The sequence below is a fragment of the Tiliqua scincoides genome, chromosome 1 (assembly GCF_035046505.1).
Source record: "Tiliqua scincoides isolate rTilSci1 chromosome 1, rTilSci1.hap2, whole genome shotgun sequence".
NCBI classification, from domain to species: Eukaryota; Metazoa; Chordata; class Lepidosauria; order Squamata; family Scincidae; genus Tiliqua; species Tiliqua scincoides.
Window position 1 is genome coordinate 175,660,394 of NC_089821.1, and position 22,587 is coordinate 175,682,980.

The window sequence follows — 22,587 nt, forward strand, 5'->3', positions numbered from 1 at the left end:
ATGACCATCTCTGCCAGTAAGGCTTCAACATTAGGAGGTCCACCGTACATTTGGATTTCCACCAGACTTATCCTGTCCTGCTGCCTGTCTTTTTTGGTAGTGCTTCAAAAACCAACAAAACGTGCTGGATAATAATGGAAAAAAAATAAATGAGTGTGTACAGATTGTGGTTCATTGGCCCTTTCTTGATCTGATTCTTGATTTTAATACAATAATTCAGGTTTAAACCCAATGTGCATCATTGGGTACCATAAGAGCAACCAACAATTACCTATGCAATGTCTTTGTTCTGTACATGTGACTTACTCAGTGACAATCCTAGGAAATTTGGATTTCAAAATAATTCCCCAGTTTGACCAACTTTCTGCACTTCACTTGTTTTGTGATGTTTGTCAAATGTTAATGAATTCTCTTATCCAAACATTAGAGGTTCCTTTGTTTTAATGGTCCATCCTGCTGGCTAGAATCTAATCTTAAAATAACCTAAAATTGAGATTCCTTTATTCCCATGATTAACATACTAAATAAATTCTGGCCTCAAATTAAATAGTATCATTGCTCACCTGACTATAGGAGAATTGTTATTTTTGATAGATAGATTAGTGTCTTCAATTTGCCCAGTTTTGTTGAAAACTGACAGGACAAAGTTAATCTCCTCCTTTCCTAGCACACCTGAGAGGGGAGCTTCTAAAAATGACAGACATCATCAGTTCTTGGAGAATTGCTATCTGTCACATTACTATGGTGTCGCTATTTGAAATCTTACCTTGCAACTTTTTCAGATTCACAATGAGCTCAACACAGAGTCTTCAACAAAGATGTTAGAAGTTATTTTGCCTTTGCAATTGGTTGTCTTCATGATGCTTTTAGATTCTCTGTGCATCTAACAAAAACAATCCATGCATTTCTTGTCTTGAAAATTCTATAGCCCAAACCTATGCCGGGACAGTGCCAGTGGTCTGTGTGCTGTCCTGGCTATGCCTGTTGCACAAGTGCCACAAGGCACTTTACCAGCTGTGGGGAACATGCGGCGCCAGCGGAGAGACCAGAGACACTTGTTGCTGGCACTCTGCACCAGCAGGGTGCTGAGGAATAGCACCAGCTGGTGAGTGTCTCCATGAGGCAGCAGGAAGACTTTTTGGGATCAGGGTGGGGGAAGGCAGGGAGGGGGTGAAACTGGATGGAGGGAAGGCAAGCCAGGGAGTGGATCAGGTCCAGGAGGAGACACAGGGACCAATCCCTCTCCCAAGCTGTGGAGTCTGACTTGGGTCTCCTTTGTCCTGTGCCACCAAGTAGCTGACAAAGAACTGAATAGATCCATCGGGACTGCCAGAGTTCTACATGGGCTAAGGGAACCAATGTTCCCTTACCCTAAGATGTCCTCTGGCCCCGCAGGACACAGTAGCAGCCATTTCAGCACTGCTGTAATGTATGGCATTGGGGCAGCATAGGATTGGGCCCCTAGACTGATACATCTTGCAAGTTCAACCCCAGCCCCCCTGTGCCTACATGCTCTGCATGTTACTGACCTTGGGGACGATTGATAAAACTTCTGTACCCAAAGATACTTCAATGACTTTGCTCAAGACCATATAATCTTCAGTCATCCCTCCTGAAGGGAGGTGTCAGCCAACCAAAAGGAGAGACAAAATTGCAGTGACATCTGGTTGGAACAATAAATGCACATCAGGAAATGAGAGAGCGTAGGGGCAGCCAACTACCAGAAATGTAAATTTAAGTGAAAAGTTGAAGGCTCTCTATAAAAGGGATGCTCTAAACTCCACAGATGAGTTGTTTTGTAACAGTACACTACAGGCAAGTGGTTCTCAATCTCTCTGAAATTTTGGGAACTGCTGTAAGTTCCTGTAGGGGAGGGGCAAAGACTGCAAACAATCACTGTAAAAAAATAGTAAATAGTAAAAAAAAAAAAGTAAAATGTAAGTAGTCAAAAAAAGCAGTAACTGTTTTTGTTGTGAAACCAGAAGTGGTGTTTTCTGTTTAACAACTTTAAGAAGTTTGAAGGCTTTGGGGAGCCCTGCAGAGGAGTCCACAGGCTCCCTGGCTCCTGCTCCAGGAGGCCAACACTGCCTAAGGTGAGTGTTAACAAACCCCTTTTATCCCCTGCAACTGCTCGATCGAAATGGGCGCGTTGCTGCCTTTACCTTCCCCCCACACCTTAAGGGGGCAGTGTCAGGGCTTCCTTGGCTGGATCGTCATGATGCCCCATTTGGGACCCTCTTACAGGCAATGATACCTCTGTCATGCCATCTTTAGCTCTGTCTAAGCTAGTGTACATCCCAGCCTTGGTGAACATATGCAATATATATTCTTCATATTTACATACTGTCTTTCCTCCAAAATATTCATAATAGTGAACAGGTCCTCTTCCTTTTATCCAAGTAACAGCCCTGTGAGGTAGCTTAGGCTGAGAGATGGTGACTGACCCATATCACCCAGTAATTTTCATAGTTAAGCAAGGACTTAAACCTGAGTTTTTTCTAGTCCAAATTTCGTGTTAGGGTCATTGATTCATATGGTATATGCACTCATTATGTTTGTCCTGGGCAAAAAGTTGTGCAGATTTTTAAAACATCAGAAAAACTTACCAAGCCTCTTTGGTGGGTCAGAAGTGAATGGGCATGTCAAAGGCAGTTTTGCCTTCAATTTTTTTACCTTCAGCATTATGAAAAATAATTATATAATCTGTGTCCAACCTCCTTTTAGTAGCTGTATGTGCCAAAGGACTTTGTGACATTATCCTGAATACCTCTTCTCTATTTTCTCTTTTGCTGTGGGCATTTTGTGCTTGTGCTTTTAGGGCATTGAGTGTAACATTGTTGTCAAGTATTCAGTCACAGAAAATGTAACACAAAAGGTGGGTGGCTATTTTCACTGTAAAACCTGTAATAGCTAAAGAGCAAGGCTCATTTGTACTGTAATAATGTAAGCATTCACTTCTTTCATGAAGTTACACTGATGGTGGTGCAGGTTGATTTGCTCTCAAAATGCAACGCCGCAAATAGCCGCCTATAAGTCGATCTCACAGATAAGTCGAGGACAGGTTTTGCACCAACAATGGAATTTTCTATGACCCTCGGATAAGTCGGGGGTTAAACTTAGGGGGTTGTCTGACTATAGTTTTGACTGGCTGGCAACCTTCAGTCTTGAAAGACTATGGTATAAGCCTACAGCACCCAGTATTCCCAAGCGGTCTCCCATCCAAGTACTAACCAGGCTGGACCCTGCTTAGCTTCCAAGATCAGATGAGATTGGGCATGTGCAGGGTCTGACTATAGTTATAGTTCTGATTTTACTCAAGGCCAGGTCCTGAAAAATAACGCACCACTAATTGTTACCTAAGAACTGTAGTCTCTAATTTATTAAGAACATAGTAAAAGATCATAAGATACATTTTTATTCTTTTTAAATTCTGGTCTTTACCACCTTTTGTAAACACTATCAGAGTAAGTGCACTGTAAACAACATGCCAGTAAAACAGTGGTTCCCAACCTGATATTCATGTACTCCCAGGGACACTCAACAGGACCTTTAGGGGTACTTGAAAAAGAATGGAATAATGGTAGAAAAAGGCAGGTCATGCTCCAGACAGGAATGCCTTGCAAGGACCAGCAAGGCAGGAAGGGAGGTAGCTAGCTGGCTGTGAAAGCTGCACCAATTGCTAGTTTTTGGTCATCAATTCATGTATGAACCAGTGATTGAAAACCAGCACAGTAAAAAAGCTGAAACATAATCTGGAAAGTGATCAATCAGCCAGAATTTCTCAGCACACTTCTGGTGCAAAGGCAGAGTCTTCTGTTCTTCAAACAGATAAAAAGAGAAAACACTGTGATGAATACATGAAGTCTGGGCTTTCATATGGAGGAGATGAGGGCTTGTATTATTAATTACAAACATTTTGCTAATATGAAGAGTACAATTTATGGAAATGGGCTGCCAAGGGAATCAAATCCACCTTTAAGGTGTCTGGTGTGTTAAGCCAGAAGCTCTACATACAACATACAATCCATAACACATAACTGGGAGTGTGCAATTCAATTCACAGCAGAGAGATGGCGCTCCATATATTTGCAACCCTTTTTACTCATAAGTAGACCCACTGCTTTCCATGGGTGTCATTCTTAAGTAAGGGTGCATTGAATTGTAGCCTGCTTCAGATGGAAAGGAGGATTCCCATCCTGGTGTTTCAAAAAAACAGACCTGCTTGGCAAGCATTTGCCAAGCAGAACCAGGCTGCAGCAGAAGGAAGGAGAATAAAAGGTTAACAAATTGCTTCTAAGGAGCTGTGCCTGCCTGCTAATTGAGAAACTTGGTGCCTGCCTGCCTGAAACTTTTCAGAGATTAAAGATTTGCCCTCTGATTGACCCGGAGTTCAGGCAAAGTGATAATTGCAGCTTGATTACTTGGCAAAAATTTCTCGTACTATAGGCAAGTATCTACGGTAGTTATGTTTTAGAGCTGCTTTTCCACGTAGACTGATTCAGTCCTTTGAATCTGATATAAATATTTGCTTTTAGAGCTTTTGCATATACGGCCAAAGTGGTATCTTTTGTTTGACAACGTAAGCTATTGTATCATAATATGTATTAAGAATTCTTAATAATTACAAAGAATAATTTTTAATAATTATTAGAAGAATGCATACATGTGTGTACACGCACCACTTTAAACCAACAAATTCACAAAGTGATTTACCTAGCAAAATAAATACGGGTGTGTGCCACTTAATCTTGAGGATACGTTCTCCGATCCCCGTTGTTATGTGATTAGGTCATTAAGGATGCAGTCCAGACTCACCCTTGGGCCTGTGCAAGTCCCTTGCCAGGACTTGCTTCCCTTGCCTCCCTTGCTGGCCCAGGAGGGCAAATAAATCAAGGTTAGATAATTGCCTTATCTTTGAGGTTGCTCAGGGGCCAGAGCTTTCCAACTCTGAGAAGTTGCTTTTCAAGCAGCATTGCTTTTGAAGTGGCACAGGAGAAGCAATGCAGAGATAATTAGAGGGCCGTTAATCTCCAAGGCAATCCCTGGAAAGCTCCAACCGAAGTTAACCTTTTCACTGCTCCTGAGACTTCCGCTGAATTCCACTGAATTGAAGCCAGCCTCTTTCTCTAAGTTTCAGAGCCTGCTGCAGCCTCGTTCTGTTTTGCAAATACTTGCATTTGGCAGAGGTCTGTTTTCTTCAGCACCAGGATGGGATTCTCCTTTCCATTTGAAACAAAATCCCAGGCTACAATTCAATGCATCATTACTTAAGAATTACATCCATGGAAAGCAATGGGTCTGCTTCTGAGTAAATAGGGTTGCAACTATGTGGAGCTGCACTTACAGTAATTCCTTGTTGCTCGTCTCTCTGATGTGAATTGAATTGCACACTCCCAGTTATGTGTTATGTTATATGTTGAGCCTCTGGCTTAACACACCAGGCACCTTAAAGAAGGATTTGACTCATGGTTCTCCTGCAGTGCTTCTCAACCTTATTTTGCTTGCATACTCCTCATATTAGCTAAATGTTTATAATTAATATTAATATTAATCTAAGCCCCCATCTCTGCCATATGAAAACGCATACTTCATTTATTCATCATAGCATTTTCTCTTTTTGTCTGTTTGAAGAAGACTATACTTTTGCACTGTTTTGCACCAGAAGTGCCCTGAGAAATTCTTAGTGATTGATCACTTTCCATATTACATTTCAGTTTTTTTTACTGTGCTGGTTTTCAATCACTGAGGGCACAATTCAGAGTTGCAAACAGTTAGCTAAGATAATATGGCCAATCTCTCTAAAATGTGCAATATGATTTTTTCATGTGTGTTTATTTAAGTTCAAAGGAAAGACCTCCTAAATGTTCCATTGTGGTTTCCAGGGGTTAGTACTACTTGCTTTCTTTGGAAGAAAGAGCACTAGAGACTTACTTTTTTTTGAGTAATATTTGTTTTATTTACAAACATACACATGTAGCAAGTAGTACTAACCCCTGGAAGTACTGGACATATGAACAACATACTGGACATATGTATCTCGTATGTGTGTGTGCCGGCCTCCCTCCTCACTCAGTGGCCCAAATGTGTCTTGTGGCATGTTTGCAACACCCCTGGGCCAGCCTATCCGGGGGCTGAATTGCTCCCCAAGTTTGGCAGCTGTACCAGTTGCTGCTTTGTGTAACACTCCTGTCTTGAAACAGCAGCACCATATATTTTGAGGTCTAATTGTTTCGGTCATTGCATGAACAGATCAGCTGTCATTGACTTTGCACTTGTATTCTATAAGAACTTGCTCATTTATGCATTTCCTAAGAGCCTAAGAAAGAATTGCTGGATTAGATCAAGGCCAGCATCCTGCTTCCCCAATGACCAAGAAGACCATTTCCTTGTATTTAGGTCCTTAACATGTCCAAAGCTGATGCCTTACTGTGAAAGTTTATGTAGGGCACAATCCAAACCTGCGCTGGAGCAGGCAGCCAGGAGGCTTGCACTGCATTCAACGCAGGTTCGTTGGTTGCAGCAGCTCAGTCAGGAGCAAGGGGAAGCTCTTCCCCTTACCCCTGGGTAAGAGCTGCTGGCCCCAATGGGTCTCCTCTGACCTGTGCCACCTCTTGAGGTACCGCAAGTCCGAGGAGAGCAGAGCGGCTTGAAGCCGCTCTGATCTCCTCAGGGACAGGGATTGGGATCCGGCATAACTGCCCAGTCCCACCCCTGCCCCCAGCTCCCCACGTGCCTGCCCCCGGGGCCGCCCATCGCCTGTTGGCAGGTGTGCCGACACAAGAGGCGGTGAAGAAGCTACTGCAGAGGCTTCTGCCGGCCTCCGCGCTTTGGCGCATCTAAATGCGCCGACACGGCTTCCTCCCACGGAGCCGCAAACATCCTTTACAGCACATTTGCAACCCTCCTATGCTGGCCCAAGGGACTTGGACCGGCATAAGGCACAGTTAGGATTGTGCCCTTAATTGCTTTTTTCCCTAATTAGTTGTCTCATTGTAGCTGTAATCCTTTAAGGAAAAGGTAGATTTCACATTTTCTCATGAATTTTTCTTTGCTCTGGCTACTGGTTTCTTTTTTTATTGAAAATCTTAATAGTTAGCAATAATTCAGAAAAAAAAAAATCACACTGTCAACCTGCTTTCTTCGTATGAAATGTTCCATATTCTTTAGAGCATGTACTTATGCCTTCATTTGATGAAATCTGCAGTTGGGTCGTTTAATTCCCAAGTCTGTGGTATTTTTAGTACTGGAGGAGGTAATGAAAAGGCTATATATCCCAATGACTAAAGTCATTTAGTAAAAAGGGCTACAAATCCTTGGCATATGTGCAATGGATAAGGTTGACAACATTTTAGGCAAGATATGCAGAATGTTAATCATGTGCTAATTTGGGGAAAAATACTAATGTCACCTGTAACCATTTTTTTTCTTTTTACAAAGCTTGATTTATTTTGGAGAAAGTGAAACTATCATATGCTTGCCAGAAGTAGCTTGCAGCCTCTACCAAGAATTCTGTTTAATTGATGCTAAATAAATGTATTGAAACTGAATAACACAAATTAAAAAATAAATATGTATATATATTAATGCAATTTGAAACTTCCATAAAATCCACTTGTTCCAGGACTAGTTCCAAAAAATCAGCTTTGGCATCCTTTTAAAACATTCTTTTCATGCATTGCTGCTGCTTATGCATAGCATAACCATAAAAATAGTCTCTCTCTTCCACTTATTTTAAGAACTTTATTGCCTGCAGCATTATGCGATAGAACAATGCAAGCTGTCAAAGATGAAATGACCAATTTACTGAGTAAATGAATTAATGTCTTCCTCATCTGACATGAATTTTGTTGGAATTTTGTCTCAAGTGGAACCCGTTGGCTTTTGTCGTGTAGCAGAATAATAAGAATGACTTTTTTAGGCTCAACATGCTGAAATGCCAAGAATGGAAGTTATAGCACCAATAGGACTGGGATTTCAAGCAACAAAGTTGATCAACTTTGCCCTGTGCATTGTTCGGGGATGGAGAGGAAATATAAGTGTAATAGAAGTGAGAATGCATCTCTTTATATGTATCTGAACTAATTTTGAATGAGAAAACTGTGGTGTTGGTAGTCTTTATGTTTATGTTACTTGGCCTGTCTACAGTATCCCATAATATTAGATACATTAGTTTGGAGGTGCGGAGGCTTGCAGCAGCGACTGCTGCAGGGAAGTGATAGCAGTGGATCTGATGCATTATACTTTGTGCCTACGATGTGACTAATGGAGAAGTATCACCAGATGTGACTAATGGAGTCACATCAGCACGATGTGACTAATGGAGAAGTATCACCAGATGTAAACTCTTTTGAGGTACCTTGTTCTCAAGCAAATGTTCAAACTGTTTGTGTATATTCTCTTCCATCACCTTTTCTGCTTTCTTGTTTTAATATGCTTTGAGGATGCAAACCTATGCATGTCTACAAAGAAGTAAGCCCATTGAGTTCCATGGGACTTACCCTAAGGTAAGTCTGTGTGGGATTGTGGCCTTAGATGCTCTTGTATACTTCTGGATGTGCCTTCTTAAAGGTTAATTAGGCTGCAAACAAACCTTTTAATGAATCAAAGTGAGAAAGAACAAATTCACAGTGATGTACTGCATAACGTATTTCAAACAATTGTAAGACTGTCTTTTCCTTTAATATTTCTGAAACTTCACTTTGTATTAGTTGGGTAGGTTGATTATTATGTTTGGAAAAAGATTCTGAATCATGTGGCATACTGATTTTGATTCTGGAGTGATCAACATCCTTGACTTCAAGGTCACCCACTTTTTTTGTGCTTTGTTTTATTTTACTTGAGACTGAAAAAATGTGTTTTTGTTATTATTAGAATTACAGAATCCCTTCCATGCCTTACAATGCATCACTGAGAAGTCCTAAAGCCACATTAAACCTTGTTTACAGAGGACAACACACTGGCTTGACCTACTCCCCTTTCTCATGTTTGTTTATTTGACCACTTATGCACACAGTGAACCATTTGCTTTCTTTGTCAAATGGATGGTCCCCTGCCCTGGAAAAGCCAGGAGCTCATGGTCATAACTTCACCTGGAAGCGATCACAGGACTGAGACTAGTGCTGCTGAAAAAGCACTTTGTGCCTTGAGAAGCAAATAAATCAGATGTTTTCAAATGACATAGGACATCAAACAAAAACATTACAAAATAATTTACTATAAAAGAGATTAACACTGCCAGCTACATCATATTGAAGTACACACATGATGGTGGAAGAACTGGGGCATAAATGGGAAGCAAAATAAGTACTTGAAACCACATTCTGTTTTGCAGTATAGCCCTGAGTATGAAGAAGTTTAATTGCCAAGTGATGGATATATTCTTATACCTCAAATCATTTTGCAGGTAACCATAGAGCAGTGATTTTCAACCTTTTTCACCTCACGGCACACTGACAAGGTGCTCAAATTGTCAAGGCACACCAGGAGGTTTTTGGCAATTGACAACGCACACTGTGCTACCAGTGGGGGGCTCACATCCCCCATTGGCTCCACTAATAAATGACCTTCCCCCAAATTCCCGAGACACACCTGCAGACCATTTGTGGCACACCAATGTGCCATGGCACACTGCTTGAAAATGGCTGCCATAGAGTAATGCAAGCAACTCTTGTGCCACAAATGGTTTTCTGACAAGTTACGTGGTCATGATGCCTAACAATATAATAATAATAATAATTATTATATACCGCTTTTCTTGGTCTTTATTCAAGACTTTATTCAAGGCGGTTTACATAGGCAGGCTTTATTAAATCCCTATTAAATAGGGATTTTTACAATTTCAAAGAAGGTTCTTTCTTTCAAGAACGACTACATTCAAGGTGTTTCATTCCAATCTGGCTTCACATTCTGGCCTCCATCCTTCCATGCTCAGAGCAGATGGAATTGCTCGGCTTCAGCTTGTCAGCTGCTCCAAGGTTGCACGGTGCCGGTGGCCTCGAACTGGCGACCTTGTGGATGTTATCTTCAGGCAGACGGAGGCTCTACCCTCTAGACCAGACCTCCTGCCCACTCTTGTCACTCTTCATTCTTTTCCTTTGTCTATTTATTAGAAGTTGGCATGCTTATAAATTATTTCAACAAGTGCAGGCCAGTGGAAACATGGGAGAAGAGGAGCAGGGCAAGAGGAGAAGACTTTTATCTTCTTATACCTTCTCTCTCTACCTCTACTCATACTCCCCAGCTCCATGGAGCTGGCTGTAGGGATTGCTGCAGTAGTCCCTCTTCTTGAACTGGTTATTGTCTAATTTATGGAATTGGAAGGTATTTAAATAAAATAAATAAATAAATTTTTTTTTTGCCTTTTAAAACTTCCCTTTTATAACAGCCCTTCCGCAAGAAATCCCTAGTGACAATTATCCTTAACAGTATTCCATAACTTTATTGTGCAATTTTTGTTAAATATCAGACACATTTCTTCAGTGCTTTTGGAACAAATAAAATAATTTTATGAGTGATTAAACTGCTCCTTCATGAATAAATTAGGTAATGGGTACGTACATGCTATAGTTATGTATTAGTTAAAAATGGCTTCTTCTTCTTGTTCTTTAGTCCTTAGCTGGTGCTCAGGGAGCAGGTTGACCTCTCAACCAATACGCTGCTGTTAGTGTCGCTGGGATTTGTGTGTGTTATTCATGACATGTTTCCATGCTAGGTGATTGTTGGTGATGTTTCTAGCCTCGTCAACGGTCAGTTGTTTGTTTCTTAGATCTCCCTCAATGTGTTTGGGCCACGTGCTGCCTGTTGAACCCTCCAGTAGAGAGGTCACTCTCGCCAGAGGAGCTCATGTGGCAGCCGACTGGTGTTCATTCTGCGTACGTGGCCAAACGGTTGCAGTCGTTGGAGTTTCTGGATTTGTTCTTCGACTGATGGTTGATGGTAGCACCTTATCCAAATTGTCTTGTTACAATGGTGATCCCGAAAAGATGTTCTGTCTCAAGCATCACATTTTGAAGACCTTGAGCTTGTTCATGTCTGTGTTGATCAGAGTCCATGCTTCTGATCCACATAGGAGAATTGACAGGATCAGTGTTTGGAAGTGGCAAATTTTGGTCTTGATGTAAATATTGACCTTCTTCCAGAGGCACCATTTGAGCGAGGCAAATGTTGCTGTTGCCTTGCCAATCCTACTGCGGACTTTGATGATGGATGCCACTTTTTTCTCCTGTACCAGTGATCGCAGGTAATTGAATTCTTGAACCTGCTCCATTTGGACTCCAACGAGGTGAACTTTGGTCTGTGATCCATCTGTGGTCGCAACTTTGGTCTTATCCACATTGATTCTTAGACTGTAGGATTGGGCAATGTGAGCGATGTGGTAAAGGATGTCAGTGGCTTCTTCGTCTGTGTTGGCAAATACGATGCAAATACGATGCTATTGTCAGCAAGCATCAAGTCAGTCAGGAAGTTGTTTATGTCATACTGAACTCCATGCCTGTCCTTGAATTCTTTCCTCATAATGGCATCCATCACAATATTAAAAAGCAGAGGAGAAACAACATCTTCTTGGCAGACTCCAGTTTGGGTGGGAAATTCATTGGATACTTCATTTCAGATCTGGATACTGCTAGTTGAGCTATTGTATGATGCTTGGAGAAGTTGGATGATCTTCAAAGGCATGTGCTCATTTTCCAATACCCTCCATAGGGTGGGCCAGTGAACACAGCCAAATATGGATTTGAAGTTGATGAAGACAATGACAGTTCACTTTCCACACATGACCACTTGACGAATGGTGAATCAGTGGTCAGTGCAGCCCCGGAGTGGACTCAGTCTTGATTAGTCTGAGGACTCCAGCTAAATGTCTGGTTTACGTTATTGCTCATGTGTAAATCCCCTTTTGTAGCTGTGGAATACAGTTTTCCACTTAAATGTGAGAGGACTGAGAGGGAGCAACTTACTTAAGGTCACCTTGTGTGTCAACAGCAGATGAAAGATTTAAACCAAGGAAGTTTCTTAGCCACTATCACACTCCAATAATAGCAAAACTGTGATTTGGGTCCATAGTGGAATGCTTATATCATCTATTTCCCATGAGTGAATTGCAATCTAGATTTAATTAGTCATGTATATTAATTTTGCAGAATGCAGTGGTTTAAAAAGCAGGAAGGAATTCTATTCAATAAGACTTTTTTATAATAAGGTGGCAAACTGGTAATCCTCTTATCCTGGTGGTGTTGTCTTGTCTTAATATAATTCATTCCTTAACACATTGTGGTTGGCTTTAATGGGACTACAGTAGTGCAAGCAGCCTCTGAATTACTCACTTATATTAATAAAGCAAGGGAAAATGACTCATCTAAGATGACTGCATAGTGCACAGTGCAATTAAGATTCAATCACTCAGTTTATTTATTTAGTAAAATACTGCATTCTTTATGAATTAGCCTGAATACAGAGTTCTGTTGCAGCTAGCTATATCAGCTGCAGTGTTTCCTTGCTAGCCTTTTTATACCTCTCAGCTTTTCAAAGCTGCTAGGCTGATCTTTTCATAGCTGGTATTTGCCTGGAGGCAAAGACCATTTGGGAAGAATGTGCACCCCAGATTATTCATTTTTTGCCAACAATGAATGCATGAAGCAAGATAGTGACTGGAGGAAAGGCTGCTAATCTAGCTGGTGCATTCTAAAAAGACAGCTTATTTCTTCTGGCACATTTTATTGTAAATGTTTCCAGAAGGCATGTACACAAAAGAAATTCAAAGTCACAGGGGTTAGAAACTCTCCAGTCCCTTGCAAGTCTTTTGCGATTAATGTTTAGGAGTGCCTACCATTTTATTTTTATTTGTTCATTGGTGTTGTTTGCCAGAAAAGTAAGGGGCAGGTTTTTCCACCCTCTTTTTTTTTTTTTTATGCTATACACTTTAGGTAAGTAGTTTTTGTGATGCATGACATGTCCCAGAGTAGCTGCGAACCCACTAAGCTCTTCCCCAGACCTTCCCAAAATCACTATGTCCCACCCCAGATTCAGGCACTGCCAGGATGCTAGAATCTTTGAGTTGGAAACCCAGCGTAATGTTTTTATTTCATTTCATTTATGTGGCAGTCCTCTTTATATAAAAATGTTGTTTGTTTGTGAATTTATTTTCTTTCCGTTGGTATTTTTCGAATGAGCAATGGCTCATTTTAGAACATTGTTGTCCATAGTGCCAGGTAGTGTCAAATCAGGTCAAATTTTAACTGTTAACAACATTGGTCATCAAAAATATAGGGGAAAGAAAAAGTCAGAGTGCTGGGCTACAACTTAATGGGAGCATAATATTTACATTTTATTGTAGATTTTTCCTAGCATATAATACCACCTTTTATTACTATATTTATATACCACCATTCCTTCTCCTCAGAGCTATTGTTTCAGCTATTGTTTAAGGTGGTTTACATAGGCAGGCTTCCTAGACCCAATAAGGGTCTTTAGTGTTGTTGTATGTATATAGAACCCTAGTTGTATGTATATGGAACCCTTCAAACTGCAGCTGTTATCCTTCAATGGTGTAGCCAACTTCCTCTTAGCTGCAGGAACACTCTGAGCTTTCTGCAGGAAAGCCACACAAATTGAACTGGCAGAAGATTTTCTAGCTGTTCTCCTTCTTGTCACCAGCAACAGCTCCACAGTGACTCCTGTCTGCCACAGAGGGGCATGACAGCATATCAGTGACTTTTCTGATCTCTTCCAGACACATCTGAGGCTGCTTAGCTTCCAGTAGCTTCAGGCAGCTCTTTCTCCGGACCGCACCTTCTGCCCATTTTGTGAGAGAAGTTTATAACTAATTCTTTGGGTTGCTCAGCCAAACACAGCAACTTTATAAGTTAAATGTTTATCAAAATCAGAGACATATGATTTTCTCAGTATTATTTAGGAATAAGATGTTAAGAGTTTCCTTCAGACTTTTTCCCCCTAAGGAAGGAATATGAAGAGCAATACAGTACACAATATGTGCTGCTAGGCAATGTGGAAAAATAATGTCTGAATAAATTTGTTTTATCAGCATTTATCACTGGCATACTCCCTGTACCTCATAACATTTTGTCAAATATATTGGTATGCCCTTGTAACACTCATGGGTGAAGATATATGAGAAAGTAATGTGAGAATTACGATATATACTATTTTTGTCTGACATCTTATTTGCGCTTCCCATCTGTTGCTTCATTTGTGAGAGGAAGCAGCAAAGAGTAATAAGATACTTCGTACCTTGGAAAAGAAATGATTTGAAGGGGAGAACTTTGTGCAGCCATTATTCTGCCTTTTCTTCCACCATACATTGTAGTATAAAAGGCAAGTGGACACTGGCCCCTCTGCCCCCTGCCATAATTTGAGCACAGCTTCAGTGCTGAACTGAATAAAAAAGCCTACACTTCGACTAATGCCCTATAGTCGAATATTATGGTTGTGGAGGAAGAATTAATAATATAATAATATAATAATATAATAATAACAGGTATTTATATACCACCTTTCTTGGTCTTTATTCAAGACTTTATTCAAGGCGGTTTACATAGGCAGGCTTTTATTTAAATCCCTTATTAAATAGGGATTTTTACATTTTGAAAGAAGGTTCTTTCTTTCAAGAACCACTACATTCAAGGTGTTTCATTCCAATCTGGCTTCACATTCTGGCCTCCATCCTCCCACGCTCAGAGCAGATGGAATAGCTCGGCTTCAGCTTGTCAGCTGCTTCAAGGTTGCACGGTGCCGGTGGCCTCGAACTGGCGACCTTGTGGATGTTATCTTCAGGCAGACGGAGGCTCTACCCTCTAGACCAGACCAAAAATACCTTTTGAATGCACCATCATGATGGCAAGGTGTGCCCCAGCCTATTTGTTTCAATATCTGAAATGAGCCTGTGATGAACTCCCTGCACCCCTTTTTTTTTTGCCTATTTACTGTATTTTGGACAATTTAAACAAACACACACACACACACACACACACACACACACACACACACCCCCAGCAGCTTGTTTACTATTCAGATTCTGGAATATACTTTACAGTCAACCTTTGGCAAATGCCATTGGCAACATGCTAGATCAGTGTTTCCCAAACTGTGAGTCGCAACCTGGTTATTGGTGGGTCATGAAACTGCAACTGCCTGCCTTCTCTTGAGAGTTCCCTGACAAAGCGTATGCATGCAAATTTTAGATGCTGAAATGAATTCACATAGGTCAAGGATGAAGCCTCCTCACCATGATGTCACCATCCCCCATACCCATTTTTTCTTTGCTCGTAATATCTGAAAAAGATTCAGATAAGTCAGATACCATTTGTTGTGGTAGCCACTGCGTATACCTTACTGTGGTCAAACGGGGCAATCATGTGTTTGCCAATTGTGAACCCAGAATTTTGTATAGATTGAATGTTTGCACACCATTGCAACCACACGAAGAGCCCCCTTACAGCAATCAGAATGCCAGTCTTTATCTGCCCAGAGCTGGATCTGCATGATCCTCAGTCACGTGGTCACCAAGTTCATTGTACTGATTGGCACACCCAACCATTGCCACCCTGGTTGTGTGACTACTTGATACACTAGAGCCTTTGGAACAAGGCTTATGTGTACAATGATTTGTGAGAGCCAGGGTGGTGTAGTGGTTTGGGAGGTGGACTTAGACCTGGAAGACCCAGGTTCGAATCCCCCCTCAACCACAAAGCTTCCTGGGTGACCTTGGGCCAGTAACTTTCTCTCAGCCTCATCTTGTTGTGAGGACAAAAGGAGGGGAACAGCTGTGTACACCGCCCTGAGCTCCTTGGAGGAAGGGTGGTATAAAAATGTGAAAAATAAAATAAATAATGTGCAAAATTTAGCAACTGCCTAATAATGTTATATTCTGTAAAGCTGAAACAGTTCAAATTACAAAACTGCAACTTTCCTGAGGTATGAATGTAAATATTTACTAACAGCCCAATCCAATCTTGACAGCCCAATCCCAATCCTGCCCTGTTGCCACCCCATTCCACCCTCCCCTGCACTGTACTTACCTGCTCCAGGAGGTATCCTGATGATCGCTGGCACCAGCAGGGAGGCGCCAGCCTTCCCACCAATTCACCTGGGCCTTGCACTGTTGCAAAGCTTTTGCCACAGCATGTGCCATTGGAACGCATGTTCTGCCAGCTCAGGCGCTTGTAAGGACTGGGTTGCTAAACACATTAGAACCCCAATTTTCAACCATTGTGCCGTGTCACATTGGTGTGTTGCAAATGGTCTGCAGGTTTGCCATGGGAGTTTGAGGAAGGGTCACCTATTAATTTATTAATAGGGCCATTGGAGGATGTGAGCCCCCCACAAGCAGTGCAGTGTAAAAAAACTGATGGTATGCATTGACAATTTTAACACCTTGTCAGTGTGTCATGAGATGAAAAAGGCTGAAAATTGCTGCATTAAAAATCCTTAAAGCATGACGTTGTATTGTTCAGGTTATTTTGTTTGTGCAAGTTGTAACCTAACACATTTTAAACATATTTTTACAAGATTGAGAAGGATAATGGAAAGCTTTCTGAAAGGGGTTTTTTGTTTTCTGCTGGAGAATAACCATATTTGAAATGTTGATAAGTATCTACAATCACACAGATGGCTTCTAAATTGAATTTATTTGATAGATGTTTGGTTTTCTTTGTATAATCAAGTATTTGATCAAAGATGCAAAAAAGATAATATACATTATGGTTTTGATGTTTGATATACAGAAAGGACTTTCAACTGCACTTCAAAAATCCACATTAACTAGAAAAATTAGCAGCGAAGAGTGTTGGGTTTTTCTAGCATGGAACTGCTAAAGCGTGTTTAGCATTTGTTCAAAAGCTTCAAAGACTAATTTTAAAAGTTTAGCATGTGGTGATACAGAGAACTGTAGAGCAGCAAGGACAAAAAGTAAACAACATTTGCATAGCAAAAGCAAATTGACAGCTCAATTCATAAATATTGCAAATGAGGTGAAACATTTGTGTTAGATTTAAGGGGGGAAAATAATCACTTTTAATCTTAGTTCTTCAGTCTAGTTGAACTGCAGTTTGGTGCACACTATATGCATGAATCTTGACAATTCTTGCCTGAAGAACAAGCTAAGTTGAAGTATTATAGCACATATATTTCATAGAACATCCCTGCTGTCAGTGTTAACAGTTGACCACCAGTTGGTATTACCTTATTTTGACAAGTTGTTCATATCTTGTGATACGGAGATGGACCATGCATATATGGGAGATGTCTATCTCCTCCTCAAGGATTGTAGGCATAAGAAGTGATTCCTCATGTACAGTTGCAATGGCATCTAGCCTGGTGAGCTTACCTTTTCTCCTGGGTTTTTTAAAACATATATATCAGTAGTGTTGCTACCTGGCTCACTTCAATTAAGGATACCCTGTTGTTCTTTAAAACCCTACAAATGTTAATTTTGTCTTCCTGTCCTTTTTCTTTTTAACCTGTTAGGAAGCCAAATCTTATTGACAGCTTATGACAACAGATCTCCCATGCATCTGTCCCAATACCGAAACATATCAATCAATGCCTAAATGCGTCAGTTTCATTTCCAGGTTTCATTTATGGGAACACCTTGAAATTATTCCAAAGACATGTTTACCATTGTGGAGATCCCCTGTGCAACATTTTGCAAATGCAACTTCAGTCCGAAAATGGGTTAATTGTGATACAGAATGATATAAGAGATACATTACAACATTACAGCATTTTCAGAAGTCCAGTGCATACATTTGGATATTCTCAAAGTACAGTGGGGATTGAATACCACATTTCCTGACAATACCTTTAGCTAAGATGGTGTTGTTCAAATCACTTTTGATTAAAATGAATTTGTCTCCCCAAAGCTCTGTCTCTATATAGAGAAGATCTTGGAGACAGATTTGACAACAACTTAACAGATGATAGTATTTTAAAAGGAGAGAGGTTGTTTTATTTTAAAACAACCCTCCCTGTATTTTGAAAAGGGAGGTTATTTTTTTCTGCTCCACTGATTTACAGGTATGGACAATGTCATGGCACCTGTAGCAGAAATTACCTAAAGTATGAATCTGTGGCCGAAGTTAGCCCATGAATTTTAATCCAGCTCATGATTATATGTTTATAATCATCTGTTGTGCAAAATGATACCATGAAACAGAAGTTTCCATCTCCTCACACTTGAAAGCTATTCCCAGATTGAGGCTTTTTCTTGATGGACTCAGGAATTTTTGCAGTACAGTACAGGATAGTCACCCACCGATCTTACATTCTTCTTGATTTGCTTTTCTATTGCTCGTTATTGCTTCTGTTCTCTGCAGTACTGTCTATTTCTCCAGAAGACACAGCATACCTTTTGACACAACCAGAGGGATCCTCTGAGTCACTGAAAACACCTGCTGTAAATCAGCCTGTTATTTTGGCAATCTCAGTTACTTCTGCATATCTGATATCTGGAAAAAATGATAGTCAACAGTTTTGATCAGAAGACACACAGTGGCAGGAGGATGAGCATTTTGATTCAAGTGTTATGCCTTCTTGCGGCTAAGTATTCTGGAACAAGCAGTGTTGTTTCAATTAAATACTGGAGGAATACTTAGACAGTATATTTTTTTCTCAATCTTTTATACTTTTTGACATTAGGACATTAATGGCAACCTGCAGGGTTGGTGCCAAACCTCCTGGTGCCCAAGGGGGTGTGCAAAATGCTGGCCCTCTTTTTCCTGATGGTGTACCAGACTTTCCAGACTTCCTCTTATGCTCTGTTCTTCCTCTTCCAGTTTCTAATCCAGGAAGTGGGTGGAGGAGCAGAGAGTGGGTGGTGGTGTCTGCCCCAGCCAATCTGCTGCCTGAGGCAACTGCTTCAGTTGACTGCCTGGATAGGCCAGCCCTGACAAAGTTAAGCCAGGTTAGGGCCCAATCCTATCCAATTTTCCAGTGCTGTGCCTATGGACTGCTTCCTGCGTTGGGGAGGAAGTCTTGGAGGCCTCCTTAAGGTCTGGGAACATTTGTTCCCTTACCCTGGGGCTGCATTGCAGTTGCACCAGTGCTGGAAAGTTAGATAGGATTGGGCTGACAGATGGCTAAAATAAGGACATAAAAATGTATGGAGGATAGGCCTGCCAGTGACTGTTAGCCATGACCTCGAGGAAAGTTCCATGTGTAAAAGCAGTATAGCAGATTAGCTGATCGGGACAAACTACAGGAGAAGGTCAAGCCCCGCTTGGGGGCACACAGAGTCATTTGGTTGGCTATTGCTGCCACAAACTATTCAACTAGACTGATCTTGGTCTTGTTTTGCAACGTATGTTGCATCTGACTGGGGTAAAAAAGGTTTAAATGGAAAGTAGAATGCCTAGGAAAAGGAACATTATGTTGAAAGAAGGCAATAAATGACAGGCAGCCTACCTAGGGCTTGGCCAGGATTAACGACAGTGGAGCATGGCTCCGTTATTGTAAAATGGCCTCTAGAGATGAACACAGTGTGCCGCTGTTGGCCATTTTAGAAGCACGTCTGCAAAAGGCAGCAGCATCAGAGGTTTATCATCAGACCCTGCAACTCCTGCCAGTGGGGTGGGTGGAATGGGGTGGGGGTCAGGGGGGCATTGTGGGTGGATAGAGGGCATATATCTGCAGTGATGGCTTTGTCAATATCCTCCTTGCCTAGTATCCGACTTACCAGCATATAAGCTGGCACAAGGGACAGGCAGTTGGGGAGGGGAAGGAATGTGGGAGAATCTGGGCTGGTAGGGAGTGGGTGGGAAGTGAATGGGGGAGGGAAGGTCTGGATCTCAACAGCACCAGTGTGCATCTGGATCCTATCCCTGTTCCCTCTCCACTTCCTTCTCCTTTACTCTTCTCAGTTCTGCACCAGCAAATCTGAGGAGACCCATTTGGAGAGTGGAAGCTTGCTCCAGGGTAAGGGGAAGAAGTTGCAATGTACCTGCAGGGTAACTGTCTGCATAAGAAGCTCCAAGTAAATCTGGTTAGTCGAGAGATCTGGGTTAATGAAGGTCTTCTAATACTAAGATTCTGTTCTCTGTCTAGTCTAGAGCAGTAGTTCCCAAATTTTTAAAGACTGCTTCCTGATTTATAAATGCCAAGAGGTGTGGCTATAATGGTGATTGGGCAGCAGTGCTCCCCACCCCAAGTAGCAGCTTGCATAGCCCTTGATGCAGATGGCCTAATCTGCCCTTTCAGTTTTTTGGCAAACCAACAAAATTGGGTCATGACCCACTGGTGGGTCGTGGACCCACCGCTTGGAAACTGCTAGTCTAGAGTCTATGGAAAATATTGCTTTGAATTCATTTCATAGTGAATTAGTTTCATGTACTAGCTCTACCTTTTTGAAAATAAGTTACAAACAAACAAACCTTTCTGCCATCTAAATGTGTTATTTAGTGGAATCTAAGCAGTCATCTTTCATTGCTTATAAATGGCACCTCAGGGGAACAGTCTGATGAACTTGTAGACTAGTGCTGTTCTTTTTGATAAGATGGATATGCAGTTAGACAGCAGACACCACCTATGTGCATCAATTTTAAATGTTCAGAACAGGATGTGTGAATCACTGCATGAGTTGAGGATGCTGTTTTAAAATGATGACTTCCTAATAATGCTTTTTAAAACATTTTCAGATTTTAAAAATATTTTTAAAGTATAATACAGCCCAATCCTAAGCATGTATACTCAGAAGTAAGTCCCATTGTATTCACTGGAGCTTACTCCCAGGTAAGGGTGCATAGGATTGCAGCCACAGTTGCTAGAATTAGATCCAAAGAAAGTAGTATTTGCTGCTTGCTACAGTGGAAATGTTATTTACAAGAAACTTATGTTTGCACTACTCACAGCCCAATCCTAACAAACATTCCAGTATTGCTGTAGCTGTGCAAACAGGTTGCGCACTGTACTGGGAGTCAGTCACAAATGTTCCCTTACCTTGGAGCTGCATTGCAGCTGCATTGGTATTAGAAAATTGGTTAGGATTGGGCTGTAAATTTAACTTAAGTATTGAAAGTACAGTCCTGACTGAATTATATATCCTTAATCCCCATAATGGCAAAAGGATCGAGCACAGACTGTATAACAGATTTGCTGACAAAGTTTTAAGCTACACCATTAAAGCAAATCTTATTAAATCTTCCACTGGTTTTTGTAACCATAAACAAGGTTAATAAGCTCCTCTCTGCTTCTCTCTCTCTCTCTCTCTCTCTCTCTCTCTCTGTGCCCATATCTTAACTCCCTTCCTGTTTCAGTATTTAATCGTATGAAGGAATGATTTGTCTGAATTGCCCCCTGTGTGCTGTTAAAACTTCTTTAAAAAAATAAGTCCCCATGTGATTATAGAAAGGAAGGAAGCCAGGGGAGAGGCAAGGACATGTGAGCAGCATGAGCTTAATTGCATAGGGTTGGTTCAGGTAGTAAAATATTATCCAGTTGGTCCCCTCTCTCCTCCTCATGCCACAGTTCTTTTCCCCTCTTTCATTCACCATTAGTTAGGGTCACTGTATAACTTACTGTCCAAACCAGGATACTTTTGTGAGTGAAATGGGGTTTTAATTGAGGTGCAATCCTAACTGTGCCTTATGCCGGCCCAAGTCTCTTGGGCCAGCATAGGAGGGTCGCAAACATGCCATAAAGTGCGTTTGCGCCTCCGTGGGAGGAAGCTGTGTTAGCGCATGTCGATGCACCAATGCACGGAGGCCGGCAGAAGCCTCCATGGCAGCTTCCTCCCCACTGCTTGTGTCAGCGTGCCTGCGCTGACACAAGCAGCAACGGTAGACGTGGTGGGCAGAGAGGGGTGGGAGGGGGTGTTTCTGGGCGGGGGAGGGTGGATGATGGATGGCCCCAGGGGCAGGTGCATGGGGAGCTGGGGGGGCGGGGCTGGGATCCAGCAGTTATACCACATCCCAACCTCTGTCCCCGCGGAGAACAGAGCGACTTCAAGCCACTCAGCTCTCCTTGGACTTGTGCTACCTCCAGAGGTGGCGCAGGTCTGAGGAGACCCATTGGGGCCAGCACCCCTTACCGGGGTAAGGGGAAGAGCTTCCCCTTGCCCCTGGCTGAGCCGCTGCAGCCAACGAACCTGCGTTGGATGCAGCGCAAGCCTCCTGGCTTGCCTGCTCCAGCGCAGGTTTGGATTGTGCCCATAGTCAATCGATCAATCAATCAATGAAAATTATATAATACTTATTCACTTACAAATTGGTCTTTATAAAGTTACACTTACAAAGTTCTCTATATTGAACTTTATATTGATTATCTGAACATTAAAAATAAAAATAGAATAATTAATTTTTCTTGGTACATATTTATGTACTTTAACCCAATTTAGGCTGTAATCCTAACCACACTTTCCTGAGAGTAAGCCCCATTGAACAAAAATAGGACTTACTTCTGAGTATACCTGGTTAGGATTGTGCTTTTGGATACTTATTGGAAAACTGTTCCAACTCTCCAATTAAGATAGACAAACTTAATCAACCTAATGACCAAATAAATTACCTTTACAAAGAGGTAGAAAGCAATGTACTTGAGGTATCTGTGTGATGAGACAACCAAAAGGTGAGATCAACCAGA

At 41.5% G+C, this 22,587-nt stretch overlaps 1 protein-coding gene and 1 pseudogene across 1 annotated transcript in view; one reads left to right on the forward strand and one right to left on the reverse strand.

Moving 5' to 3' along the window:
• ADGRB3 (adhesion G protein-coupled receptor B3) overlaps positions 1-22,587 on the forward strand; it is a 564,982-nt gene that overhangs the window by 132,896 nt on the left and 409,499 nt on the right. The gene's annotated exons all lie outside the window — the stretch shown is intronic.
• LOC136638123 (5S ribosomal RNA) lies at positions 3,183-3,298 on the reverse strand (annotated as a pseudogene).